Here is a 14,759-nt window from a genome sequence, read left to right on the forward strand (position 1 = left end):
AAGACAACAGTCGGCGATGATCCCTGAACCCTTTCCATGAAAACCCCTTCACAACATCCATCCAAGTGGAGAAGACTTTGAGAGCAAATACAGAGGTTTAGCCATAAGGTGCAAACCATTAATCAGCCTTAAAAGGGTTTTCCCCACAAACAAAGTTCTTTTAATCAACAGATCTTGGAATAATTAGTTCCATAATTCGGTGTTTTTTTTTTTATTTTACTTTATTATGAAATCTTCCTGTGCTGAGGTACTCTTATATACCGTATTTTTTGGACTATAAAACGCACTTTTCTTTATCGTTCCTATGGGAGACCCAGACATTGGGTGTATAGCTTCTGCCTCCGGAGGACACATAAAGTACTACACTAAAAAGTGTAGCTCCTCCCTCTGAGCCTATACACTCCCTGGAGAACCAGATCTAGCCAGTTCATTGCTTTGTGTTCAGGAGGCATACATCCACACATGCATTCTCATCTGATTTTTCATTTTTGGAAAGAGTTTGAAGAAAAGCGGGTCCAAGTCTGGACCCCCGGCATGTCCCTTCTCACCCCACTGTGTCGGCGGTGCTGTTAAGGTTGATTCCAAGGCTGGAGCCTTACATGCCGCACCATCACCATCCCTCGGGCTCTGGCTTGAAGTGGGAGCCAGCACGGTTCTCCATGCTTTCCAGGAGACCGGTCTCCATCCGCAGCCCTTCAGGATCCTGCTGGACGGAGCACTCATCCCCAGGGACTTGGAACCCTGCGTCTCAGCAAGCTAAGTACCTGAGACGTTTATATTCTGAGGGTCCCTGTACTTTATTATGTTGGGAGAGTGTGCTGAGTGAGTTTTCTGACCTTTCCGGCCGGTTCTCTGGCTGTCGCCTGAGAACCGCGCCGATGGTGCCTGCGCGCCGGCCGCACCGTTCAAATTTAGGCCCGACTTCGCCGGAGGCCTACTTTCGGTTTCACTGCCCTCGCATGTCATTCATGCAGAGGGACAGTGTGGCTCCGCCCAGCGGCCATTTTGCACAGGGGAGGGACACTCCTCACTGGGTACATGTCTCCTCCCCTGTAAGTCTCTTTGGCCCTCCAGATCCCGCTCTCAGTGTTGGTCCCGCCCCCTCTCCTCGCTCCGGCGCCATTTTATAAGCGGTTTTCTCTGCAATCAGCACTGGCTGCAGCATCCCTGCTGAGGTGCTTGGGGGTCTGGGCTTCGGGATCTGGAGGGCACACAACACCGCTCCAGCGGTCTGGTAAGCCACAACCTCTGGTTGTGGGCCTCTGTATATACTCTCTGGGGGTCACTCTGGCAGAGCCCCACTTCAGCAGCATGTCTCACACGAGGAGCAAGGCTCCAAAGCTGTATTCAGTATGCGCTGCATGTAAGCTTGTGCTGCCTGAACTGAGCACATATCCACATTGTGATGCCTGCTCTAACCTGACAATGCCTCAGCCTGGAATCGCACCCACAGTGGTCTCTCCGGCTGCTCCGGCTCCTGTGGCTGAACCCCCGGCTTGGCTAGAATCCTTCTCTAGGTCAATATCACAGTCTTTTGCCGACTCCATGTGACAGCTGTCCCGGACTTTGCTGAACATGCATCAGCCCCCTTCACAGGGTGCCTCTGCTGCTAGGGCTCTTTCAGCGGAGCTCACAGAGGATTCTTCATCTTGTCCCAGACCCCGTCCTCCTAAGAGGAGACGTAGGGCTCCCTCCCCTTCCTCGTCCCGCGGCTCTGTTTCAGGAAGCCTAGGGCCTGTCCTGACAAACGCTTCCCAAAGTGTGGTTCTGATGACCGTTTTCCCTTTCCACCTGAGGTGGTCAAGGAGTGGGCTCATTCACCAAAGGTAGACCCCCCGGTGTCTAGACTCTCAGCCCGGACTGTTGTATCAGTGGCTGATGGCACCTCTCTTAAGGATTCCACTGACCGCCAGGTTGACCTTCTGGCCAAATCTGTATATGAGGCGGCAGGGGCCTCGTTCTCCCCATCTTTTGCAGCAGTGTGGGCTCTCAAAGCCATCTCTGCTTCTCTAGAGGAGATGCATTCCCTCACCAGGGAATCTATGCCCGAAATGGTTACCTTAACTTCCCAAGCTTCCGCTTTTTCATCCTATGCCATGTCTGCCATGCTGGAGGCTTCTCACCGCACTGCGGTGGCTTCGGCTAATTCCCTTGCTATCCGCAGGATTTTGTGGCTTCGAGAGTGGAAGGCAGATGCTTCTTCAAAGAAGTACCTTGCTGGGCTCCCTTTTGCTGGGTCCCGGCTGTTCGGTGAACAACTGGATGAAATTATTAAGGAAGCTACTGGCGTGAAGAGTACTTCCATGCCACAAACCAAAACCAGGAAACCTGTCCAGGGTAGGAACCAGTCGAGGTTTCGTTCCTTTCGTTCCTCCAACTGGTCGTCCTCTAAGCCCTCGGCCTCGTCCACTAACTCAGCCAAGGACCAAAAATCCAACTGGCGCACAAAGGCGCGTCCACAGAAGACCGCAGGAGCTGCTGCCACTAAGGCAGCCTCCTCTTGACTATCTGTCCGCGCCAGCAACGTCCTTAGTCGGTGGCAGGCTCTCCCACTTTGGCGACGTGTGGTTTTAACACGTCTCCGATCAGTGGGTGCGGGATATCATCTCCCACGGCTACAGGATAGAATTCTCTTCCAGCCCGCCAAACAGATTTTTTCTGTCAACTCCCCCCTGCTCCAAGGCCGCCGCCTTCTCTCAGGCCGTGGCATCCTTGCAGGCCAACGGAGTAATTGTACCGGTTCCCGCCCGGGAACGGTTCAGAGGTTTCTACTCAAATCTCTTCCTAGTCCCCAAAAAGGACTGTTCCTTCTGGCCCATCCTGGATCTCAAGCTTCTCAACAAGCATGTTCAGGTGCGGCATTTTCGCATGGAGTCTCTGCGATCAGTCATTGCCTCAATGACCCAAGGGGATTTCCTGGCATCCATCAACATCAGAGATGCCTATCTGCATGTGCCAATTGCAGTTTCACACCAGCGTTGGCTACGTTTTGCAATCGGAGAGGAACATTTCCAATTCGTGGCTCTCCCCTTCGGGTTAGCCACGGCCCCTCGAGTATTCACCAAGGTCATGGCAGCAGTGGTTGCGGTTCTGCAGCTACAGGGGTTGGCAGTGATTCCTTACCTGGACGACCTTCTAGTCAAGGCTTCATCCAGCGCAGACTGTCAGCGAAGTGTCTCGCTCACTCTTGCCACTCTAGCCCAATTCGGGTGGATTGTCAATCTTCCCAAATCCACTCTGACTCCGACCCAGAGTCTCACGTACCTAGGGATGCAGTTCGAGACTCTGCCGGCACTTGTGAAGTTGCCCTTAGTCAAACAGCAGTCCCTCCAACTGGCGGTGCGCTCTCTGCTGAGGCCCCGCCGTTATTCCATCAGGCACCTGATGCAGGTGCTGGGTCAGATGTTGGCGTCAATGGAGGCTGTTCCCTTTGCCCAGTTCCATCTGCGTTCACTGCAGCTGGACATTCTCCACTGTTGGGACAAGCGGCCTTCCTCCTTGCAGTGGCTCTGTCGCCACAGACCAGGAGCTCTCTTCAGTGGTGGCTTCGGCCCCTCTCTCTGTCTCAGGGGCGCTCCTTCCTGGCCCCGTCCTGGGTGATCCTCACCACGGATGCCAGTCTATCCGGCTGGGGAGCGGTATGTCTCCACCACCGAGCGCAGGGCACTTGGACTCCGTCCGAGTCAGCCCTCTCGATCAATGTGCTGGAAACCAGAGCTGTGCTTCTAGCTCTCCTAGCCTTTCACCACCTGTTGGCTGGCAAGCACATCCGAGTCCAGTCAGACAACGCGACAGCGGTTGCCTACATCAATCACCAAGGCGGGACACGCAGCCGCCTGGCAATGTTGGAGGTTCAAGGCATCCTTCAATGGACGGAGGACTCCAAGTCCACCATATCCTCAGTCCACATCCCAGGCGTGGAAAACTGGGAAGCAGATTATCTCAGCCGTCAAACCGTGGACGGTGACGAGTGGTCCCTGCATCCGGCAGTGTTTCAGTCAATCTGCCGCAAGTGGGGCACTCCGGAAGTGGACCTAATGGCATCCCGTCACAACAACAAGGTTCTGGTTTACGTGGCTCGCTCCCACGATCCTCAGGCCTTTGCAGCGGACGCTCTGGTTCAAGACTGGTCCCAGTTTCGTCTGTCCTACGTGTTTCCCCCTCTAGCTCTCTTGCCCAGAGTTCTGCGCAAGATCAGAATGGAGGGCTGTCGGGTCATCCTCGTTGCTCCGGACTGGCCCAGGCGAGCTTGGTACCCAGACCTGCTCCATCTGTCCGTAGAGGTGCCGTGGCATCTTCCGGACCGTCCAGACCTTCTCTCACAAGGTCCGTTTTTCCGCCAGAATTCTGCGGCTCTCAGATTGACGGCGTGGCTCTTGAGTCCTGGATCTTGACGGCTTCTGGTATTCCTCCTGAAGTCATTTCCACTATGACTCGAGCCCGTAAGTCTTCCTCTGCCAAGATCTATCACAGGACTTGGAAAATTTTCCTGTCCTGGTGTCGCTCTTCCGGCCATGCTCCTTGGCCTTTTTCCTTGCCGACCCTTCTGTCCTTTCTACAGTCCGGTCTGCAGCTAGGACTGTCCCTCAATTCTCTCAAGGGACAAGTCTTGGCTCTGTCAGTGCTGTTCCAGCGGCGTATCGCCCGGCTGGCTCAGGTCCGCACCTTCATGCAGGGCGCGTCTCACATCATTCCGCCTTACCGGCGGCCCTTGGATCCCTGGGACCTCAATTTGGTTCTCACGGCTTTGCAGAAACCCCCCTTTGAGCCTCTTAGGGAGGTTTCTTTGTTTCGTCTTTCACAGAAAGTGGTCTTTCTAGTGGCCATAACTTCCCTCAGGAGAGTCTCTGATTTGGCTGCGCTCTCTTCGGAGTCACCTTTTTTGGGTTTTCATCAAGACAAGGTGGTTCTCCGTCCGACTCCGGACTTTCTCCCCAAGGTGGTTTCTCCTTTCCACCTTAACCAGGACATTACCCTGCCTTCCTTTTGTCCGGCTCCTGTTCATCGCTTTGAAAAAGCGTTGCATACTCTGGATCTGGTGCGGGCGCTCCGGATCTATGTGTCTCGCACCGCTGCTCTTAGGCGGTGCACCTCTCTTTTTGTGCTAACCACAGGTCGGCGTAAGGGCCTCTCTGCTTCTAAGCCGACCTTAGCCCGTTGGATTAGGTCGACCATTTCCGATGCCTACCAGGGTTCTCAGGTGCCCCCCCCCGCCGGGGATCAAGGCACACTCGACCAGAGCTGTCGGTGCCTCTTGGGCTTTCAGGCACCAGGCTACGGCTCAGCAAGTCTGTCAGGCTGCCACTTGGACTAGCCTGCATACCTTTTCAAAGCACTACCAAGTGCATGCTCATGCTTCGGCAGATGCGAGCTTGGGCAGACTTATCCTTCAGGCGGCTGTCGCCCATTTGTGAAGTTAGGCTCTGCCTACTTCTCAGTTTTTTCTGTTTATTCCCACCCATGGACTGCTTTGAGACGTCCCAATGTCTGGGTCTCCCATAGGAACGATAAAGAAAAAGAGAATTTTGTTTACTTACCGTAAATTCTTTTTCTTATAGTTCCGTATTGGGAGACCCAGCACCCTCCCTGTTGCCTGTTGGCAGTTTCTTGTTCCGCGTGTTTTCACCGGCTGTTGTCGTGGACAGAGTCTCCGGTTGTTCCGGTTCTTGCTCTGTTTTACTTGTGGGTGGCTATTCTCCTTCAGCTTTTGCACTAAACTGGCTAGATCTGATCTCCAGGGGGTGTATAGGCTCAGAGGGAGGAGCTACACTTTTTAGTGTAGTACTTTGTGTGTCCTCCGGAGGCAGAAGCTATACACCCAATGTCTGGGTCTCCCAATACGGAACTATAAGAAAAAGAATTTACGGTAAGTAAACAAAATTTTCTTTTTTTTCCTCCAAATTTTGAAGGAAAGTGGGGGGGGGGGTGCGTCTTATAGTCTGAATATTTGATTATATGAGGCTTGAGGGGCAAAGGGACGGCGCTGGACTGGACTTTACAATGACAGGAGAGGGTCTCCGCTGAAGAATCCCCCGCTAAAGCAACCACGTGAGCCGGCTAATTAACCTCATCAATATGCACTGCTTCCCCACGCCCACCTCTCGGCACTAAAGCCAGCGCACGCTGAGAGAGGACATGGGGACCAGACACTGTGTTACTTGGTACCCGTAATAGCCGCCGGCTTCCTGCAGCTGCTGGGGAGATAGTCTACCTGCTATTGCAGAGCAGGAGCAGCGTGCTGACGGCAACTAGTGTATCAGCACCATTCTGGTGCTGAAATGACTGCCGCCGCATGTTAACCTGTGCTCAGTACAGTTACCGCAGCATGTCATCCTGGCCCGGCCACGCTCTAGGGACCATGAAGTGGACAGTCTTCCTCCTCTAAATGAAGTGCTGCGATAAATGAAAAGCCAGGTCACAGGACAGCACAGCCCTCCCTCCCCCCACCTCTGGCACTGCCGCTTCATTACATCACTGTAATACCGTACTTCCTGGTTTCTAAAGCGGCGGCAGGGCCAAGCTTTCCGTACGGTCTGGTCCGATAAGTAGAAGTGAGAGGTTACAGTACAATAAACTAAGTTCCCCCCTAATAAAGTAAAGTACCGTACCTTAGAGGAAAAAATCACATCACTGTGCTGAACTAGAACTCCATGCCATACAGGACATGCTTGGAGTTCTAGTCCTCCTTAAAGGGGTTGTCCACAACTTGGACAAAGTTCATCTCATTTCCCTTGTTTGCCGCTGTTGAGTTGTTTACAGTTACATTGGTGAAATATTACTGTATTTTATTTCCTACAAACCTAAAACCACCTAAAAGCATTCATTGAACAGATGAAATGAAGAACCTGTACCAAAATGATAAGTTATTGAGACGACTTGGAATAGCTCATGATCCAAAGAACACCACATCCTCTGTGAAACATAGTGGAGGCAGTCTGATGGCATCCATGGCTTCTAATGGCACTGGGTCACTAAGGTTTATTGATGTGACTGAAGACACAAGCAGCCGGATGACTTCTGAAGTGTACAGGGCAATACTTGCTGCTCAGATTAAGCAAATGCACCAAGGTTGATTGGACGGCACTTCATAGTACAGAACAAAAGCCCAAAATATATTTCTTTGTCGCTCCTAATTGGGAGACCCAGACAATTGGGGTGTATAGCTACTGCCTCCGGAGGCCACACAAAGTATTACACTTAAAAGTTAAAGTTAAAGGCTATACACCCCCCCGTGGGATCACGGGCTCCTCAGTTTTATGCTTTGTGCGAAGGAGGTCAGACATGCACGCATAGCTCCACTGTTTAGTCAGCAGCAGCTGCTGACTATGTCGGATGGAAGAAAAGAGGGCCCATACGGGGGCCCCCAGCATGCTCCCTTCTCACCCCACTTGCGGTCGGCGGTGTTTGTTAAGGTTGAGGTACCCATTGCGGGTACGGAGGCTGGAGCCCACATGCTGATTCCTTCCCCATCCCCATTAGGGCTCTGGGTGAAGTGGGACTTGACCGGTCTCCGGGCACTGAGACCGTGCTCCATCCACAGCCCCTGGAGGATCTGCTGGATACGGAGCGGAGTTTCCTCAGGGACAGGACCCTGCTTCATTAAGGTACTCCGTGTCCCCGTGCTTACCGCACGCACACTGCAGCATTGCTGGGTGTGTTAGTGCGCCGGGGTAAACAGCGCTGCTGCGCTTGTGCCGTTACTCACTACAGCTCTGCTGAGTGAGGAGACTTAGTACGATCGGCCGATCCGGCCGCTGGGGTCAGTGTTTACTGCGTTGCGGCTGGGATTTGTGGTGCGCCGGGGACTTCCGCGCTGGCCGTGCATATATGACGGCCGCGCTAGATTACTACAGTCCCCGGCTTTTGCGGCCTAGTTCGTATCGTTCCCGCCCCCAGACCTGCCAGTCAGGAGGAGGGCGGGACGCTGTACAGACCAGCAGCGCTAAGAGCTGGAGTCTGTTTTACATACTCCAGCCCTCACACTAGGCACAGTGGGACGCAGTTTCCCGCACTTTTGTTTGTGACACGCCCACGGTCCGCCCCTCTTCACAGGACGCCGGCAGCCATTCCTGCCTGCACGCTGAGCTGCAGAGGGGAGGCTGGGAGACCCAGACAAGGGATTCTACGACCTCACACCCGCTTTTCAGCGGGCGGTAAGCAGCCCTCAAGGGCTCTCCCCCACTTGTGCCATAGTGTACTTTGTATTTTGTGCTGGCAATACTTTACACTGTACGGTCGCTGGTGATTTTCTGCTATATACCCTCCTTAGATTTCTCAAGGAGACAACAGCATGTCGTCCGCAAAAAGCAAAAGTGCCAAGGCACGGACTTTATATGCTGCCTGTACCGCATGTGGGGCTGCTCTACCGGCAGGTTCCACTGACCCCCATTGTGTGCAGTGCTCGGCCCCTGTGGCAATTGCTCAGCCGGGGCCTCTGCTAGAGGTGACCCAGGGAGAACCACCTGTGAATGCTGTCCAGGTGACAGGGACGGAGTTTGCAGCTTTTGCTGACAGATTGTCTATGACTATGTCTAAAATTCTTGAAACATTGCAGTCTAGACCAGTAACTCAGACCATGGGCACTGTTGGTTCATTGCCCCCTGGTCCCCCTCAGCTGGAACACTTCCTAGCTCCGGGGGTGTCACATGCACCCCAGGGTGACGGCTCTGACTCGGACGACAGTCCCAGACAACCTAAGCGGGCTCGCTATGAGAGACCCTCAACTTCATCACACTGGTCAGGGTCCCAGCGGGACGACTCTCTGTGTGATGAGGCGGATGTAACTGATCAGGATTCTGATACTGGGGCCGCTCTCAATCTAGATACCCCGGATGGTGACGCCATAGTGAATGATCTTATAGCGTCCATCAATAAGATGTTAGATATTTCTCCACAAGCTCCTCCTGCGGAGGAGGCAGCTTCACAGCAGGAGAAATTCCATTTCAGGTATCCCAAGCGTAAATTAAGCACTTTTCTGGACCACTCTGACTTTAGAGACGCAATCCAGAAACACCACGCTTATCCAGATAAGCGTTTCTCCAAACGGCTTAAAGATACGCGCTATCCTTTTCCCCCTGACGTGGTCAAGGGCTGGACACAGTGTCCCAAGGTGGACCCTCCAATCTCCAGGCTTGCAGCCAGATCTCTAGTTGCAGTGGAAGATGGGGCGGCACTTAAAGATGCCACTGACAGACAGATGGAGCTCTGGTTAAAATCCATCTATGAAGCTATTGGAGCGTCGTTGGCGCCAGCATTCGCAGCCGTATGGGCACTCCAAGCTATTTCAGCTGGCCTTACACAGGTCGACACGGTCACACGTACATCTGCTCCGCAGGTGGCACCATTGACCTCTCAAATGTCTGCATTCGCGTCTTACGCGATTAATGCTGTCCTAGACTCTACGAGCCGTACGGCGGTGGCGTCATCCAACTCCGTGGTTTTACGCAGAGCCCTGTGGTTGAGAGAATGGAAGGCAGATTCTTCTTCCAAGAAGTGCTTAACCAGTTTGCCTTTTTCTCGTGACCGATTGTTTGGTGAGCGTTTGGATGAAATCATTAAACACTCCAAGGGTAAGGATTCAGCCTTACCGCAACCTAGACAAAACAAACCCCAACAGAGGAGGGGACAGTCTGGTTTTCGGTCCTTTCGAGGCTCAGGCAGGTCCCAATTCTACTCGTCCAAAAGGACTCAAAAGGATCAGAGGAGCTCAGATTCTTGGCGGACTCAATCACGCCCAAAAAAGCCAGCCGGAAGAATCGTTACCAAGACTGCTTCCTCATGACTTTCAGTCTCCTCTCTCCGCATCCTCGGTCGGTGGCAGGCTCTCCCGCTTTGGCGACATTTGGCTGTCACAGGTCAAAGACCGTTGGGTGAGAGGCATTCTGTCTCACGGGTACAGGATAGAGTTCAGCTCTCGTCCTCCAACTCGTTTCTTCAGAACTTCTCCACCGCCCGACCGAGTCGATGCTCTGCTGCAAGCGGTGTCCGCTCTAAAGGCGGAAGGAGTGGTGACTTCCGTTCCTCTTCAGGAACAAGGCCACGGTTTTTACTCCAATTTGTTTGTGGTGCCAAAGAAAGACGGGTCGTTCCGTCCCGTCCTGGATCTAAAGCTGCTCAACAAACACGTAAAAAACAGGAGGTTCCGGATGGAATCTCTCCGCTCCGTTATCGCCTCAATGTCTCAAGGAGATTTCCTAGCATCAATAGACATCAAGGATGCTTATCTCCACGTGCCGATTGCACCAGAGCATCAGCGTTTTCTACGCTTCGTTATAGGAAGCGAACACCCGCAAGGTCACTCTGTGATCCCGTATTTGGACGATCTACTTATCAAGGCACCCTCTCAAGAGGCATGCCAACACAGCCTGAACGTGGCACTGAAGACTCTCCAGAGTTTCGGGTGGATCATCAACTTTTCAAAGTCAAATCTAACCCCGACCCAATCACTAATATATCTTGGCATGGAGTTTCATACTCTCTCAGCGATTAGTGAAACTTCCACTGGACAAACAGTGCTCGCTACAGACAGGGGTGCAATCTCTCCTGCAGGGCCAGTCGCACCCCTTGAGGCGCCTCATGCACTTCCTAGGGAAGATGGTAGCAGCAATGGAAGCAGTTCCTTTTGCGCAGTTTCATCTGCGTCCATTACAATGGGACATTCTCCGCCAATGGGACGGGAAGTCGACGTCCCTCGACAGGGAGGTCTCCCTCTCTCAGGCAGCCAAGGAATCTCTCCGGTGGTGGCTTCTTCCCACCTCATTGTCAAAAGGAAAGTCGTTCCTACCCCCATCTTGGGCGGTGGTCACGACAGATGCGAGTCTATCAGGGTGGGGAGCAGTGTTTCTCCACCACAGGGCTCAAGGTACGTGGACTCGGAAAGAGTCCACCCTTCAGATCAATGTTCTGGAAATCAGAGCAGTCTATCTTGCCCTACAAGCCTTCCAACAGTGGCTGGAAGGCAAGCAGATCCGAATTCAGTCGGACAACTCCACAGCGGTGGCATACATCAACCACCAAGGGGGAACACGCAGTCGGCAAGCCTTCCAGGAAGTCCTGCGGATTCTGACGTGGGTGGAAGACACGGCATCCACCATATCCGCAGTCCACATCCCAGGCGTAGAAAACTGGGAAGCAGACTTTCTCAGTCGCCAGGGCATGGACGCAGGGGAATGGTCCCTTCACCCGGACGTGTTTCAGGAGATCTGTCGCCGCTGGGGGATGCCGGACGTCGACCTGATGGCGTCACGGCACAACAACAAAGTCCCGGTTTTCATGGCACGGTCTCACGATCACCGAGCTCTGGCGGCAGACGCCTTAGTTCAAGATTGGTCGCAGTTCCGGCTACCGTATGTGTTCCCACCTCTGGCATTGTTGCCCAGAGTGCTCCGCAAAATCAGGTCCGACTGCCGCCGCGCCATTCTCGTCGCTCCAGACTGGCCAAGGAGGTCGTGGTACCCGGATCTGTGGCACCTCACGGTAGGCCATCCGTGGGCACTACCAGACCGTCCAGACTTGCTGTCTCAAGGGCCGTTTTTCCATCTGAATTCTGCGGCCCTGAACCTGACTGTGTGGCCATTGAGTCCTGGATCCTAGCGGCCTCAGGTTTATCTCATGAAGTGGTTGCCACCATGAGACAGGCTAGGAAGCCATCCTCCGCCAAGATCTACCACAGGACGTGGAGGATATTCCTATCTTGGTGCTCTGCTCAGGGAGTTTCTCCCTGGCCTTTTGCATTGCCTACTTTTCTTTCCTTCCTGCAGTCTGGGTTGGAAAAAGGTTTGTCGCTTGGCTCCCTTAAAGGTCAAGTCTCCGCGCTATCCGTATTTTTTCAGAAACGCCTGGCGCGACTTCCTCAGGTACGCACGTTCCTGCAAGGGGTTTGTCATATCGTCCCCCCTTACAAGCGGCCGTTGGAGCCCTGGGACCTGAACAAGGTTCTAATTGCTCTCCAGAAGCCGCCTTTCGAGCCTATGAAGGAGGTTTCCCTTTCTCGTCTTTCACAGAAAGTGGCCTTTCTAGTGGCGGTCACGTCTCTTCGGAGAGTGTCCGAGCTGGCGGCGTTATCATGCAGATCTCCATTCCTGGTGTTTCACCAGGACAAGGTAGTTCTGCGTCCAATTCCAGAATTTCTTCCCAAGGTGGTATCTTCCTTTCATCTCAATCAAGATATCACTTTACCGTCTTTGTGTCCGCATCCAGTTCACCAATTTGAAAAGGGTTTGCATTTATTGGATCTGGTGAGAGCACTCAGGATCTACATTTCCCGCACGGCGTCTCTGCGCTGCTCGGATGCACTCTTTGTCCTTGTCGCTGGTCAGCGTAAAGGGTCGCAAGCTTCCAAATCCACCCTTGCGCGGTGGATCAAGGAACCAATTCTTCACACCTACCGTTCGGCTGGGCTTCCGATTCCATCAGGGCTGAAGGCCCATTCTACCAGAGCCGTGGGTGCGTCCTGGGCATTACGGCACCAGGCTACGGCTCAGCAGGTGTGCCAGGCGGCTACCTGGTCGAGTCTGCACACTTTTACCAAGCATTATCAGGTGCATACCTACGCTTCGGCGGATGCCGGCCTAGGTAGACAAGTCCTTCAGGCGGCGGTGGCTCACCTGTAGGAAAGGGCTGTTTGACGGCCCTATCACGAGGTATTCTTTTACCCACCCAGGGACTGCTTTTGGACGTCCCAATTGTCTGGGTCTCCCAATTAGGAGCGACAAAGAAGAAGGGAATTTTGTTTACTTACCGTAAATTCCTTTTCTTCTAGCTCCAATTGGGAGACCCAGCACCCGCCCTGTTTTCTTAGGAAGTTTGTTTTTTTCGGGTGCACATGTTGTTCATGTTGAACAGTTCAGTTCTCCGAGGCTGTTTCTCGGGTTGAATTTGTATTTAAAACAGTTATTGGCTTTCCTCCTTCTTGCTTTTGTACTAAAACTGAGGAGCCCGTGATCCCACGGGGGGGTGTATAGCCAGAAGGGGAGGGGCCTTACACTTTTAAGTGTAATACTTTGTGTGGCCTCCGGAGGCAGTAGCTATACACCCCAATTGTCTGGGTCTCCCAATTGGAGCTAGAAGAAAAGGAATTTACGGTAAGTAAACAAAATTCCCTTCTTTGTAAGCAATCCAGGAGTTTTGTTTATTTAAGGCAAAGACATGGAGTATTTTTCATTGACCGAGTCAGTCACCAGATCCCAACCCCATCAAGCATGCATTTCACATGCTTAAAGTGAATCTGACAGGTCTCCCATGCCTCAGAACCACTAGCCGTTGTATCTTGCAATCTAAGTTCCCTGCCCAGCAGTCCCTTTATTATGTTGCACATAGAAACAGATGTTAAAAAAAAAAAAAAAATTCCAAAAGTCCGTTTATGATATGCAAATTAACCCTTTCTCTAGTCTATGGTATGATAGTTTTCTCACACTAATTGACCCACTAAGAATGTTGTCATGTTCCTGTGGGCATGATTTACAAGAGCCGGTGTCATCGCCAACGCTATACAGATCTTGCGCATGCACACCACTTTGTTCATTTACATAATCGAGCCTCTGAAGCTGAGATTCCCTGTGCATGATCGGAAATGCAGAAAACGTGAGTAGTCTTCTGCACTTCCAGTCATGACGTCAACGTGTTAGCTATGCAACGCATGACGTCAGTGCCGTGCACCCCCCAGTTACTCGCCAACATCAGCTGCCAGTGTTCACTGCTCCCCACACCCGGGATTTTAGGTGTGGGGAGCAGTGAATATTCATTTCCTTTAATAATGGGCATGTGATCACCCAGGTGGCAGCTTCCTGCAGCGGCTAGAAGACCACGTGTGCCTGCTATTAAAAAAATGAATATTCACTGCTCACCATGCCCATGATCCCACCCAACACTCGATGTCTGCTTCAGTGCTGAGAGGAGAGCTGGATTATGGGCGTGGGGAGCAGTGAATATTCATTGTCTTTATTAGCGGGAACACTGTTAGCCCAATGCCGGCTCCTGCCACCTGTGACCCTGCTCCTGCCTCTTGTGACCTGCTCTGCAGCTGCCGCCCCACAGCCAGGTACAGCCGGACCGTAAGACGCACCCTCAACTTTCCCTCAAAATCTGGGGGAAAAAGTACATCTAATAGTCTGAAAGTGTGTGTGTGGTGTGTGTAAGATTATAGCTATGTTCATACATTGCATCTTTTACAGCGTTTTTGGTGCATTTTTGAGGTCACAAAGATACACCTAAATGCATGCATTTCCTTCCTCCAGCAAAGTCTGAGTGTTCTATTTTGCTGTCTACACTGCATCTTTTTATCTTTTTTTTTGCTGCGTTTTTGAAGATGCAGCATGTCAATACTTTTGCATTTTTGCCAGGATTTTTGAGCCATTCCAGTCAATAGATTTGATTTAAAAAAAAACAAAAAACGCATTGGGCAAAAATTTGGCAGAAACATCTAAAATATGCAGACGGTTTTGTCGCGGGTGCGTTTATTGGAGCGCAAAATGCTGCATCTTTGTGGTTTAAAAAAAAAAAGATGCAGTGTGTGTGATCATATCCTATGTGTACACTGGGAGGAGTGCAAGTGAAGAAAGGAAATTCCAGCATCCAGGTTCCAGATTATTTTAAACGAATTTCTTTATTCCAAAATGATTAAGAGGTCATTCCATATGTATAAAAACAAGTGGTAATTTTCAAACAAGTATGCGTTTCGGAGGATTAGCTCCTTAGTCTCAGACTAAGGAGCTGATCTTCCGAAACGCGTACCTGTTTGAAAATTACCACTTGTTTTTATA

The 14,759-nt window shown here is 52.0% G+C and overlaps 1 protein-coding gene across 2 annotated transcripts in view; it reads left to right on the plus strand.

The window, feature by feature from the left end:
* Nucleotides 1-14,759, plus strand: part of UTP20 (UTP20 small subunit processome component) — a 355,063-nt gene that overhangs the window by 66,031 nt on the left and 274,273 nt on the right. The gene's annotated exons all lie outside the window — the stretch shown is intronic.

Source organism: Anomaloglossus baeobatrachus, chromosome 4, assembly GCF_048569485.1.
Source record: "Anomaloglossus baeobatrachus isolate aAnoBae1 chromosome 4, aAnoBae1.hap1, whole genome shotgun sequence".
NCBI classification, from domain to species: domain Eukaryota; kingdom Metazoa; phylum Chordata; class Amphibia; order Anura; family Aromobatidae; genus Anomaloglossus; species Anomaloglossus baeobatrachus.